Below are 13,207 nucleotides of genomic sequence, written 5' to 3' on the forward strand. Positions count from 1 at the left end.
AGCGCAGGAGCTGTGCGCATCGAGAGGACCTGAGGTTCTGGATTTGCGTGCATCAAGGGGGCCCGAGGCTCCTCAGCAGACACGACCGTCTGCTTCGAGTCAGAGGTTCACGATACCAGACCCTTCTGACACCTATCTAGCTCCTCAATTTCAGGAATCATTTAACCAAGTGGCCAGAGCCGCGATGGATGAGATCAACAGAGGCACTGAGCGGACACTGGTTAGGATCGTTCCTTCCCAACGTCGTGATCATTCATCAAATAGCTCGGAGCGAACAACCCGCACGATAGCGTGTTCTGCGCCTGGTGGAGTCTTTGAGAAGTCTCGCGTGGTAGACATCAGGAAGAATCTGATGGCACGTCATCAGTTCACGCAAGTGCCAGCCGAGCATCCTCGAGCCTGCCTGAATGACTTGAGCTGGAACCACGCCACGAACGACCAGGTAATTCCCCCAGGGAGTCGCCATTTGATCATTGGAGACAGTTTGGTGAGAGATCTGATTGAGATCTTCGTCTATGGTCAGACTACCATTCTGTCCTTTGGAGGAGCCTCAGTGGCTCAGGTCATCAAAATGATGGAGTTCCAGAGCGAGGATCATTTGGATACATTAATAATAATGCTGGGGACCAATGACGTCTCGAGAGCCCCCGTGACTCCGGAGAACATGTGGGAACCTCTATTGGTGTGTCTCTTGAACGAATTGAAAGAAAAGTACAGACCCAAACTCGTGATCCTGTGCACGATACCACCAAATCCTTTGGTGGGCACCATAGCTGCAGATTTCATGAATGGCAACGTGACGCGGTGGAATTAAATGACCCGCAGTCTGGTGAGAAACAACCCTGGCGAGTTGCGACTCCTGGATCTCGAAAATATGCTGCGCATGACTGACCACATCGCGCTCACTAAAGATGGAGTGCACTTCAATACCCAACGAGGGAGGCATTGGATTAATGATGTGTTTCAGACGCAATTGAGGGAAGCGGAGCAAGAGTCGAGGGCGACCGGTTCTTTGGCTCGGACCAATTCGACCGGAGGGAGTAGAATAAGGGCAACCGTGCCCGAATCCCTCGCCAACCGTCTAGGGCCCTTGGCAACGGAGACGGTTGGAGCCGCAACCGTCGCTCCGAGCTCGAACGTGAGAGACAGGCTAGGGACTGCTCCTCCTCCCAGGCCGCAATCGATTGGAAGCCGACTCGGCAGATCGGTGGAACAGAACAACAGGAATAACTCCCAGACCGCGTCTAGGAGGAACGATTCGCCTGCCACGACAAATCCTGCTTCGACAGCAGGACCGTCTACAAGTACCGTGCCAGCGGAGGGAATCGAATCAGGCAGCAGGCTGCTTTGGAATAGATCAGATCCTAGTCATTGGGGTCAGTATAAGACGGACATGTCGGCGAAGTTGAATATGAATACCTTGACGTGTCGGGAGGATGCGATGAGAATGACTGGCGGTGAAAGTCCCACAGTGTCGCGACTTTATCGGATACCGGGTGTGGATTGGCTGCTAGCAGAGCAGGAGAAATTCAGCTCCTCGACCTCATTCCGACATGTAGACCTGGATGGATTACCTCATGACAATACCTTTGGACCTTTAAACACCCGGTCGCTCACCGACGTTCGAGATAGGACCCGGGAAAGGACACCACCTGTGCGCAAGGGCAAGTTCCAGACGGAGAACAAGCCCAATAACAAACATCACAAGATGTACAGACAATTCGCTAAACCACCCGGTCAGACGCCGGGCGAGTATTCGAGGGATTACCCCCGAACTACAACAGTGGTTGGAGACGATAAGAGATACGGGAACCTGAAGGCCCCAATAGGCGATGGCCTTTTTGCAGCTTATGACCCCTTGGACATGAAGGCTGCCAAATATCTGGTTGTGGCCGGCTCCGATTATCTCTACACGCCCCGTTCTCTATTCTGGCCCGATGTGATTTTCTTAACGGCGCCTAAACTGGACTGGGGACAGGCGATAGGCATGATGATAAGTGTACGGAGAGTGGTCAGCATGGAGCCGCAGGTAATAGTGGTTGCAGGCTCAAATGATCATCTACAAAGCAGAGGCTTATTGTCACGTCTGACGGATGGATCGATCCCGAGTAACGAAGTTATAGGGGAGGCGATAATGACACTACTCTCGGCGATGGCCGAGGTAGAGGCAGCAGCAAGACAACGTTTCACCATGAATGTGGTGAAGGTGATCTTCGTATTGTCACCAGGCTACGCTGCGTTGCCTGAACCCCTTCAATTTGTGTACACAATGGTCACGACGATAGCAGAGGGGATATTTAACGTGATAATTCCTGCCCCAAACAGAGTGGTGGACCCGGACAATTACTATCCGTCCCGATCTGAGCTTCCCGCCGTTTGGGCTGACATTTCGAATGCCATACAGGGGCTCAGAGATTGTAGCACAACTCGGTTGGTGCTAGATGAAGTTCTGGGGTTGGAGCTGTCCAACTTCGCAAGATTACTGAAGCTAAGACCAGGGGTAGGTGACGATCATCCGTTAGTACAACAGGTGGCTGATGATCTCTGGTTCAGACAGATGGATCATGCAGAGAATGAGCAGGGAAGGATGATCAGAAAGAATATGACGTCAGCAGAGGAGGACCTCATGGCAATGGCTTTGCGTACGAAGCCACACAACAACATATGGTTGTATCTGTCACCGAGGCTGTGCACCTTGGGTGAGGATGCGTTTGAGCATGCGCCGGCAATAATTAAAGAGATACACGCGTATCTGAAGAATCTACTTAATGCCCGGGAGTTGGCTGGAGGCAAGATGTTGAAACTGATGCAAGACGTAAACACGATGTCGCTGGACAAGTTCCAAGCTGACGTGCTGGCCACGAAGGCACAGTATGAACAATCAGATGCTATCTTGGGTGGAATGGGAGTGGGATGGACGCCATCTTTCCTATCGACGTGCTATCCGAAGGCATCTAGGAACCTGATCGCGAGCTTCGTCAAAGACATCAGGAAGTTGTCGATTGGCCTGGTGCTAGCCTTATACGTGACATTTGGTCATGAAAACTTTGTGAAAGGACCGGCAAACCTCTTTACCCAAGCGTTGGCAGATTTGAGATTGGACGGACTCCTGACTCTGATTGCCATGACCTATGGTTGACTGGGAGATTTGCTTGTGCTATTACGTTACCCTGAACAACTACAAGGACCCAGTCGTGAGTTCAATGCACAGTTGGAAACCGCCTCGCTCAAGAAGATGAAAGACTGGAGGACTCTCCTGCTTCAATACCTCTTGCAACAGAACAGAAGCGTCACAGGAGAGGACAAGGTGGCGACGAACGCAGGCGAAGGTAAGCAGTATTGTGGCATGCCCTTACTAACTGACTTAGCTGTCATGATGCGGATTGATCCGTTGGCTCTGGTCCACGGACTGAGGGAATTCGTCACAGTGGTGCATGGACCGGTGATGTCTTTTGCGTTCCCGGATGTGCAAGTTAAAGCGTACAGGAATTCAGTGTTGTACGTCAACCTGGTCTCAGTAGTGGATTGTTCCGTGCTGAATTGGGTAGAACAGAGTGAACTGAGGAAGCTGGCTAGCGACGATAGGCTGTTCGGAAGAATAGCAGAGCCAGGCTGGGTGTTGATGGACTTCAACAACCACTTCAAATGCAGAATGGGCCGTGAGGATCTGTCCCACATCCAGTTTAACCCAAAACTCTGGAATTTGAGACCAGTGGTGAAGGATACAGGAGAGGCTGTGGGAGTACCTCAATTGCCGGGAGCCTATGCCCATGCGAAAGAGAATCAACAAGCATGGCTTCCTGGGTCCAGGCCGCTGCCGGACCAATGCCATCGATATCCACCGATAAGGAGGATGTTGTTGGGAGTCACATCTCCCATCACTGCCCCTCGTATCGGAGCAGCTCGTGACGCAGAGAAGAGAATGCTGAAGTGGAGTGGAGGGATGGAGCCGCGCTTCATCAGCTGGAACGTTGCTGCCGCGCATACGTTCGACTTCTCATTCCCCGATGCCTGGAGCAGGAAAAAGATCAAAGCACTACCCTCCAGGAGACCAGAGGTCTCGGCTGAAACGTGGAACGAAGTATATTCTCCCGCGGATGACTTATCGAGACTGAAGTGGTCAGGAGAAGCGAAAGTGGTGATGCTGGAGGTGGCAAGGGAGAGCAGAGGAGGCTCATATATAACGATAGAGGACCTGGCCCCACATGGCGAGGAGTTGGTAGAGTTCCTGGTCGATGATGAATTGTTTTATCATGCAGGAGACATGGCCGTACCGGCTCGGCCGGATTCGGGCACAGACGCGCGACAAGGACCCTCGGGACCTAGGCCGAAACCTGATGCGGACGACGATGAATTGATGGATCAGGACGATAACCATGACGGGACCGGAAGTAAGACGGAGAAACCGGGAGAGACCGATCTAGGAGCGTTGGAAAGGGACTTGCTAGAATACCGGTTCAGTGAAGACGACGATGGGGAAGTCGATGGGAGTTTATTGTTGATGGCACCATCGTCCTTCATGTCTCCTACAAAAGAGGCGTCGGCCGATCTATCTCCGATAGACCCAATAAGCCAGGCTAGAGAGTGCCGAAGCAGGGATCCGCAGAAACTGCTTTATGAATCACCAAGGAGGAGGAAAATCGAAGAGTCAATGAAGATATCGTTCCTCAGCACATTACCAGAAGAAGAATGGGAAAGATATCAAATGGAGTTGGAAGGCAAGACAGGAGCAATCTGGAGCCGAGTAAACTTCATGGAGAAATCTTGGGACGTGATAAGGCGATATGGGACGCAGTCCATAATGAAGGTGGGATTGAACCAACCCATCATGCGTGAGGTCCTAGAAAAAAGTAGTGAGCTCCATGGAGTCTGATGTTCTGACAGAGTCAGTAACAGAAGACAGTGCCGATGATCAGCATGTTGCAAAGAAATTACCTGTCAGACGAGCCAGGAAAGGGCTGAAGCGACTAAAAGGGAAAACAGGAAGTCGAGCCATGAACCCGAGAGTGGTGAAGTCAAGAGCCAGCGCAGTGGTGACCTCTTTAACGAGCGCAGGTCGTTCAGGCGAGAGCGGGCAGGGAGATAGTACAACGCTGACAGGGGGAGAAAAAGAGAATCTGATACCCCCTATGCTCTTGGCAGGTCTGACCGTAACCGCCACAAGGTCAAAGAAGACGGCGCGAACCCTGGCAGACACTAAGTTAGAAATGGAAGTAATCATTCAATGCGGATCTGGAGGACTTGAAGATTATAGGCCCTCGCGAATCAACATGGCCAAGTTGAAACTGGAAGGACAACTCGACGTGGTCGAGTACATTCGAATAACTGTGCCGGAATCGGTCCACATGGGAGATCCGGCAGGGGGTTATGTGGAGATGTTGAAAGCGAGGAACTCCGCGAGAGGGCACCTGATGGCTTGGAGCGAGAAGAGAGCCATGCAAGAATACTTGAAGGGGCTTACGGAGAACTCTAACTTCAATCGAAGAGAGTATGGCACAGTATTGTCATCAGAAGCGAACGAAATTGGATTGGAAAAACTGCTAGAAATTTCTTGGAGGGCGGCCCTCCAGAAATACTTCGATGAGACGATGAATGCACCTGCTACTGTGGCAGCATACCTGGCTCATCCTTGCGTGAGAACTGATCTGCAAGTACGACTGGCTTGGTGCTTGATGGGCATCAAAAAGGCGGAGTATGAAGCCAGTAATGACTCGAAATCACGAGAACAGGAGCTAGAGTTGATGGAAGCTCTACGAGCATTGATTTCGAAAGACGATTCAGCGATAGCATGGGCTAAGCGTAAGGATGCCCTTTGCTTTGTCAGGTTCGTGGTGGATCGCATCCCCACTCCTGTGTTGGGAGAATGTATAAAGATCATTCGGCAAAAGGGAGTTGATTGCGAAAGGAACTTCCTTAGGGCACTCCTAGAGCTATATCAGGACATGCCATTGACCGTGCCAAGCAAGGAGTCGAATGATATGGAAAGCTATCGCAAGTTGGAAGAGGTGAGAAGATACTCCAACAAAGAATTGAGAGTGAGCAGAGACTTGATTGAAGCGGCCAGAGGACAAAAGGAGTTTGCAACACTAGGGAAACTGAAGTCGTTCCAATATGTGTCTGGCATACCGGGGATGGCGTATAATCCCTTCGTGAACGAAGAAGCCAGGGAAGCATACTTCGACTATGAGCAAGTCACAGTGCTCAACTTCTGGGTTGAACGAATTAAGGAAATCGGAATGCTGATGGTGGAACAATCCAAGCTGGGAATTATTTTGGAAGAACGAGTGGTCGAACCCTCGATTCCCGAGCTAAAAGGGCAAGTGAGTTTTGATTGTGGTTCTTGGGGCGGTCCCTTGAAAACTAGTCTAGTAGTGATGTGGGAACTCATGAAGCCTTCCTGGTGTCCCCATCCTAACGCAGGCTTAATCTGGGACATGACCGCGGATGTCATGTTAGAACGGGATGATGATGCGAGTTTACATGATCTGGCCATGATACATCACCTGCTGGCCATGAGATTGACGAAGAGGAAGAGCAACCCATCCACTGAGCTGTCCGAGGAAGGTACATCGAGTAATTGGTTGAAGCAAGGCACATGCTTGGCTCAACACAGTGGGATGGAAGGACATGTTTGTAACATGGGACACTGCCTGATTACGCTGAGCGAGCAGCATCGACAACTGGCACGATTGTATGGAAGATTGAGCATGTCAGATAAGAGTGCCATGGAGTTGGTCGCAGACTGCCATGGGGTGACGGACATAAACCTGATCACAGCCTTGGGATTTTGTAGCATGACGAGTTCGATAGAATCGCTCGAGCGCTTGGAGCGTGCCCATGAGCTAGTGACGTCCCTCAGCGTGGAAATATTCCCTGGAGCATTACAGACAGAGCAAAAGATTGGAGGCTGGCGAGAAGCCCTAGAGAATGAAATGAATCTGAAGGATAGTGAGGCCTATCACAGACCTACTGGTTCAAAATATATGGTGGGTTCAAGCTCCGCGCCATATTGTAATAGCATTTATCCAACGCACATGGTAGTGATGGATGCGAGGACGCAACAAGTGTTGGTTGACCAACTTTTCTCTGTGCCAAAGTGCGTGAGGTTGGCCAGAATGTCAGAGAGGTCATATGACTTGTTGGCAAAGATCTTTCGGGCAGTCCCGAAGAGATCCGAAGGCGAGTTGCAAGACGTTGTGGGTGAAGAGTTCATGAGACTGAACGAAGGCAACGTGAGTGAGTTCCAGAAGCAGAAAGCGAGTGGAGCGTTACCCACTGAATTCCCCACCATAGAAGAGAAAGACGATTTACATAGAATTCTGATGGAAGTGGAACCGTTGCTGGGAGCCTCAGGGTATCGGACCCGAAGGAACATAGTGAGAACCCATGGGGAGTATCCTTGCCACTGCTTGGCGCAGACGTTGTGGTACCCCAAACGCGGGAATCTGATCCTAGTCTGGGACGTGGAGGAGTTGTACTCCACGGGGTTGCCCGATCAGAATCAACAAGTGTCAATCGTGGTGGTTAGCGCCATGCTAGCAGTGAGATGGTTGGAGGCTAATGCAGACACAAGTGAGCAGGAGACGGCCGTGCCGACTCCTGAGCAGTTGAGCAACGTGAAGATGAGTCATGAATTGGATCTTTTCAGAACCACCTGCAAGGTTCTGAGAATACCTAAAGCCATTGAAAGAATATGGTCAAGGCAAAGATTGATGCCTTGGTTCCGTGCAGTGATGACATCTTGGATGTATGAACGCGCGAAGCGTCACATGTCAAGGAACACGGAAGCCTATCAATCTTTCCAGCTAGATATAGGACCAGGAGCCTATAAACGAGCATTCTTGACGCACAGAAACGCGGTCACCACAGCGGTGAAGCGGGTAGCTGGAACGCCTTGTGTTACTGAAGATGAGAAGAAAGAGGTCTTAAGAGCTGACCTAGAACGAAACGTGAGCCTATGTCTTCACAACAGCTTTTGCAGGAACCGGGAGCAGAAGGTGAATGTGGACTTGCTACCTTGTTGCAAACCGAGGCTGTTGGAACAGGAGGGTTGGGGCACGGCCCGCAACTCTCTGGACATGTTAGAGAAAATCCTGGAAGACAGTGACGCTGAACATCAGGATGGAGAAATGATGGAATGAAGATGACCAAAGAAGAGAAGAGAAGGAGAAAAAACTTGATTGTCTTTGTGTGTAAAAACTTGAACAAATCAACCAAGTTTTGATTATTGAACTTGTTAAACTTTTTGTTTTGATCTAGTTTGGTCAGACCAAACTTTGAAAATGTTGCAATTGTTAAAATTGTTAAAATTATTGATTTTAGTTACTACTATCTATGTATGTATATAAGGAACATAGGTGAGTGTATTTACCTATTTATTCACGACTGAAGTTTTTAACCTGTGTAAGACACAAATTCACTGTGTGGCGACATGGTAAGTTTGAGTAAACTCGCTCGAGAAGGGTGGGTAACTCAAGAACTTTCCTAGCCACAGAGTTTCTTAGTTTTAATATTGAAAGGACCGCATAGATGACTGATTATACTTGGTGAGTGAAGTTAAGTTAATTTTAATGGGTGCGTGGCCGTGCCAGGTCCCACTTTTTAATCACAAAGAGCGAAAAGAAGTTTTATGGCGAGATGAAGTAAGTAGTCAAAAAAGAAATTTTATCTAGGACACTCCTCATGGTGCTAATTTTGTGAAAATGTTGAAAGGCAGTGAGATGTAGTACGATGCCATTTGTGAACACGTAGTGAGTTGAGGTGGAGTAGATAAATTTCATTTTCTTATGCGATTTGTAAGATTGGTTACAGAAAACTGGATAACTACTTGACGATAACCCGGTGTTATGCGATCAATAGGGACATTGATGGAGACTTGTCCGGGGAGTATGTGCCATTCTGCCAGATGACACAGCACAACCTTCCGGCGACATAAAAAAGAGTGACTAAAGGCCTTATGAACAAAAAAGTGTTGCGACGGAGGGTCAGAATGTTCTAGAATTTTTATTTTTAAAATTTCGATTGGAAGAAGAACATTTCTGAGAAATAGAAGAAAGACGGCCATTTTGAATAAAAAAGATGAAAATCAGAACCACGATAGAGATTGTGAAGAACAGTTGTATCAGAGACAGAAAAACACGGAGCCTCTTATCGTGGCAAAAACACACGATAAGGACCTTAGCGACATATATTTGTGGAGACGGAGGCTTCAGTGGGGGGAAGAGAAATACCACGGAACCCTCCCGGGACACGAAATATAGGAGAGAAGAGTGTTATCTCAAGAAAATCACGGGAGCGGAGGCTTGGTCCCCCAGAGACTGTCTATGTGAAGGGACTGTATAAACTAACTTTAACAGCTGCTCTAATGTCCTAGATCTTAATTAAACACCGATATTATTTGATATTTCAGGACATGAGTAGATAGAAAAAGGAAAGGGTCAATCCATCTCCAATGGATTTAATATAAAACTGTCACACAAAAACATATAAAAATAGGTTGTTCGAGCCGTGTTTTTAATGACAATCACGTAGTCTGAGGATCCGAGACTCAGCTATGTGGTTGTGTTCGCATGTAAACGAAAGCTGATCAAAAGTCGTTTGACTGATGGCCTAAAAATGGTAACTTTTTACTTTGCCCTAGACAGACCAGAAAGTCAACTGGCAAGGTCGAGACGGTGAAAAACGAGTAGGATTAAGGTAACTGACGCCTGCCAGTCGTTAATAGGTACTTTTTCTACGCTCCGTCGCTGTGTGATATTTGGGCGAATGTTACAAACTGACTACTCCCATTTTGTTGATAACTGAAAGTTTCATTCGGCTTTTTTTAGCTTTCTGTCTTTGTAGTGACGATTTTGTCGTTTCACCAAAAATGTTTTATTGCAAGATTTGAGCGGTTGAAATCTTGCTTCATAATGAGCGATTTGAACGGTTTTTGAGCGGTTTAACCTACATAACCGCCCAAAAACCGCGCAAGATTTGAACGGTTTTTGAGCGGTTAATCTTAAAAACCCTCCCAAAACCCGCGCAAGGTTTGAGCGGTTTTTAAGCGGTTTTTGTAGATAAACCGCTAAAAAACCGTTCAAATTTTGCGCGGTTTTTGAGCGTTTTTTTTTTGATAAATTGCTCAAAAACCACTTAAACCGCTTATTATAAAGCAAGACTTTGTGCGCAATTGTCTAAATACCGCTCAAACCTTTCAAATCTTCCTTCAAACTAGGTGAAAAATCTCGACTCGGGCACCCTCAAGCAACGAGCACGGATCCCCGAATACCTGAAATTTTGATTGAGAGGCGGAGACGTAACCAATTCACCACCAATCCAATCCGTCGTTGAAACTAAGTTGGTTTTAGTTTTTTTTTGTGATCAGGTACCGGGTCTGAAAGGGCCAAATATGAACTAAAAATCCTTGGAAGAGCTATATTTAGGTTGTATGCTTTCATTCACTTTGTTGCACATACAAGCTCAAAAACTTGTGTCAATAGTCATTTCCAACTATTAGTTTTGCTGCAGTCTTTCCACATAGAACAAGACGGAACATACGGAGCATCATTCGTTATTTTTTTCACATTGACTTTCAGAACGATATGGACTTTTGGATCTTATGTTATAATATTGTTCATTTGAATGATACCCAGTAGCATTTATAGGAGCTGCGACAATTGTATATAAACCAGGAGTGTTCACAGAAACTGCAACATTAAGAAAGGATTATTCATAGGGGCTGCAACATTTGGGTAATTATTAGGGCTAGGATGATGACGAGGAGGATTCATGGGACCTGCAGCACTTGTTTGATGACGATGAGGAGGATTCATAGGACCTACAGAGCGTGGAGCATTCATAGGACCTACAGCACTTGGATGATGAGGAGGAGGGTTCATAGGACCTGCAGCACTTGGATTAAAACGAGCAGGATTCATAGGACCTACAGTTCCTGGATAAACATGAGCAGGATTCATAGGACCTGCAGCAGTTGGATAAAAATGAGCAGGATTCATTGGACCTGCAGTACTTGGATTAAAATGAGCAGGATTCATAGGACCTACAGCACCTGGATGATAAAGAGGAGGGTTCATAGGACCTGTAGCACTTGGATTGAAATGAGCAGGATTCGTAGGACCTGCAGTACTTGGATGATAAAGAGGAGGATTCATAGGACCTGTAGCACTTGGATTGAAATGAACAGGATTCATAGGACCTGCAGTACTTGGATTAAAATGAACAGGATTCATAGGACCTGCAGCACTTGCATTAAAATGAGCAGGATTCATAGGACCTGCCGTACTTGGATTAAAATGAGCAGGGTTCATAGGACCTACAGCACCTGGATGATAAAAAAGAGGATTCATAGGACCTGCAGCACTTGGATTAAAATGAGCAGGATTCATAGGAACTACAGAGTTTGGATAATGAGGAGCAGGATTCATAGGAACTACAGAATTTGGATAATAAGGAGCAGGATTCATAGGAACTACGGCATTTGTATTATTTGGGGCACTCGTACTGTCTGTGTGATACGAACTCGCGTTCACAGGTGAAATATTGTTAGAGTCATACCCACTTGTATTCGCAGGAGACACAGTATTTGATTGGAACGGTTTCGTTGTCTCACCAGTTGTGTCAGGACTCTAAATTAACTATTTTTGAGTCTGTCATCATTTAGCACTTCGTTGAGATTATTTGATTTGAGCTCATATCAACTTACTCTTCAAAAAAAATCAATTCACTCGAATATATCGAAAAAACTATTTTGGTTGAACAAATTTTGTTTAAAAAAACATCACATTGAAGCTCATTGGAAAACATTTTTTTTCTTGATTGGCACTTTTGTAAAACAAACCCAATTAGAGAAAACTGGTTGGAAAGAACCAAAAGTCAAACAGCAAAAAATCAAACCTCTCAAGCCGCGAGTGATCAAGTTTGATAGTGATCAAGCTTAAGATTTTTTTGACGAAAAAGAAATTATTATCTAAACATGTGTCTTCACTTAAAATATCTGGAAAAAAATTACGAGCTGATTTATTCCTGGACTTTTTTTAACAAAATAAAAGCCTCAAGTTTTAAGCTTTGTTTTGCTACATTCTGACTGGTCAAAAAATCGCTGATTTACTTTGTTCAAAATCTCCACACCCCTATCTTGAACGAGGGAGGGTTGGTAACTAGATCCGGGTTGGAGAATAATCAGAAAAAGACTTGCACTTGAAAACGATTCAAAACTTACCGTTGGAGTTTCCTCATGCTCCTCGTCCTCGTCTTTTATCTTCGCTATATATCCAGCTGGCAAAAATATCCAGGGTTCCGTATCAGTTTTCGGAGCAGTATTTTTGTACACAAAACGGTGCAAAAAAGTTGAGCACACATCCCTTTTTCCCCCCATATCATAAATTCTTTCGCCTCTCTTTGCTTCGGGTGTGCGCCATGTTGAAACTTCAAGACCATTCGGAACATCTGCATCTGAAAAAGCGACTCCAGGCCGCATTTCGTACCATGTCAATTTTTTCAACCCTTGACAATCTTCAACAGGGCAGAAATAAAGAGTGGCTCCTTTTTCACGACGAAATTGCATGGGCGTTTTTTGGTTTGTTTTTTCAAAAACAGCACCTGTTAGCTGCATACTTGTTTGTAATTTCAGTTTCTATAAGTCCGAGTTAACATTTCAGTGTACAAATTACAAGATCTATTAACATCACAATATTCATTTCACCATTATCATATCCTCTTTTACTTGAAAACCGATCTCGATCTATTTGAGTATATCTTGAAAAAAAATCAGATGTGAAACTGCAATAAATCAAAATGGAGCGTGATCAGGTTTTAAGCTTTTTTCTGGAAACCAAAAAAAAACCGTTTGTCTGAATTACCACAGAAATGTGGAACAACAACAGAAGGGGTCTATACGTGCAACTCCGATCTTGATACATATTGTAGATTTAGGGGATTTCTTCTCAAGTTCGTTCTTTCTCTCTCTCTCTCTCTCTCTCTCTCTCTCTCTCTCTTAACGACATCGCAAAGTGGTCCCTTGGGTAGTTAATTCAGCGGGACGACCATGATTCAGTACTATCTACAATTCCGAAAAGATTAAGATGGTGACAACTATTCTGCTCTGCTTTTCGTTGCTTGACCCTTCGGTGTATTGCTATTAAGACTATCTCGTCAATATAATCGTAGTAATCTCCAATTGTAACTTAATTCAAATAAATATAAGTCT

The sequence above is a fragment of the Symsagittifera roscoffensis genome, chromosome 7 (genome assembly GCF_963678635.1).
Source record: "Symsagittifera roscoffensis chromosome 7, txSymRosc1.1, whole genome shotgun sequence".
Classification (NCBI taxonomy): domain Eukaryota; kingdom Metazoa; phylum Xenacoelomorpha; order Acoela; family Convolutidae; genus Symsagittifera; species Symsagittifera roscoffensis.